The sequence below is a fragment of the Chrysochloris asiatica genome, unplaced genomic scaffold (genome assembly GCF_000296735.1).
Source record: "Chrysochloris asiatica unplaced genomic scaffold, ChrAsi1.0 scaffold00062, whole genome shotgun sequence".
Lineage (NCBI taxonomy): Eukaryota > Metazoa > Chordata > Mammalia > Afrosoricida > Chrysochloridae > Chrysochloris > Chrysochloris asiatica.
In genome coordinates, this window is record NW_006408580.1 from 16328295 (window position 1) to 16330177 (window position 1883).

Consider the following 1883-nt stretch of genomic DNA (forward strand, 5'->3'; position numbering starts at 1 on the left):
TTTATCTTTCTCCCAAGGAGAGGCTGGTTGTTTGAACTGACAACGTTGCCACGTGTTCAACCATGTATGCCACCCAAGGATTGGCTGATAATCACACTGAGCCCAGCCCAGCCTAAGGATGCGCCATCTCATCCTTAGACAGGAAGCATCTGTCTTCCCTATTTTTGGAAGGCATGGTACCTAAGCAAGTCTGAGTCTGAAACATTTCTTGTACATCTGTCTGAGGAAACTTGGCAGAATAAGATGACACAGGTCGCAGACACTATTTTATTGTTCCCCAAAAATAGACTCGGCAGTGATAATTTCTGTGCAAGTGACTTGTTAAGGAAATATTTCCAGGAGGAACCAGTAAGGGAGTGGGAGAAGCAGGACAGAAAAAAAGAGAAATTTAAGAAACAGTGCCAACTCCAGCAAAGTCCCATGTAGGACGTAGCTTCAGCCTAATCCCACAAGGGAGCTCTGGAGTATAAGTAACACCTCATAGTTTCTTCCCTTCTGGGCAAACGTGTTGGTTTTCATATTCTCTCATCTATTAGCTGTTGGCTAAAGATTGCCCTAAACAACAAAAGATGACTGGGAGAGCTTAGATATCAGCCCAAGTCCTTCAACCATTTCCAGAAAGCTGACTGGATGGATGCTACTTGGCCCTCCAAAATGGTTTCCAAAGATTCCCTATGTGTTTTAATGTTAACTTTATGACAGACAATGTTATGCACTAAGATGCATGTTACTTGTTCATCATGTCTGTCATACACTCATCATATGATATGTTGGTAATTTGGTAACTGTGACATTATCATGTTCACCCATTATACACAAGAAGAAACAATTGATAGATTGATAAATAATATTAAGTGCTATGTTTTATGGTGAGACATTTTCTCCAATTCCAAGAAATGTAATACTGCATTGATGAAATATTTTTCACTTAATGTCATTGGAATAGTATGAAGTCATGGGCTGATTTGTTGTTAATGTTGTAGTTCCCATGCCTGCTACATTTGCACTAGTCTTGGATATGTGGATATCATAATGAGGATTTTTATTGTCAATTTGTCTACTCTCCAAATATGAGGAGGGCTTCAAAAAGTTTGTGGAAAAATGGAATTGAAAGATAATGGATTTTTTCCATGAACTCTTTGTAGCCACTCATACGTCTCCATAAAGATTTTTCATTAGTTATTTACACCAAATTGTAGGTCAATGGCAACTAAGCACTATCAGCATGACTCAATCTCCTCATCTCTAAAATAGGGAGATTCATACATGTTGTTGTAACCATTAAATGTAAAATAGCAATGCTGCTGCTGACCATGACATGGGAAGAGGGGCCCTGTTTATTTCTGTTGCCCAGCATCCACTCACTATTCCCTTGGTACTACTGTACCTGGGTTTCCTTTGGGAAAATCCCACCTTCAGCACTACAGTATGTTCTCATTATTTTAAGCCAGACAATATATCTCAGACCACATAAATCATGTCATTGAAATTAGGAGAGCCTGACCCAAGTCATTGGTTTGATTGCTGGAAGAGGAGGAAGTCTCTCCTCCTTGGACAGAGTGGGGCAAGGATAAAATGCTTCTGGCTACTGTACCCAAGAGGAGCACATTAATATCCAAGAGGAGCACATCTGAAGTTAGTGGTGGAAACCATGTTATGTAGATACTGAAAATGAAGCCAATATAGAGAACAGAGACTCTAGAGTCTTGATATGATTTGAGCAACTGGGTCACGTCATGCCTAACCATCAATGCCCAATAATTTCCCTATAATCTTTTAGCAATATGAGCTGGCGTTTCTGTCACTTGTAACACAAGGACTCCTAAGCAACAGAAATAATAAAATTCAAAGCCAAACTCATTGTCAGTGAGTCAGTTCCAACT

The 1883-nt window shown here is 39.7% G+C and overlaps 1 protein-coding gene across 1 annotated transcript in view; it reads right to left on the minus strand.

Moving 5' to 3' along the window:
• Nucleotides 1-1883, minus strand: part of SYTL5 (synaptotagmin-like 5) — a 204936-nt gene that overhangs the window by 28040 nt on the left and 175013 nt on the right. The gene's annotated exons all lie outside the window — the stretch shown is intronic.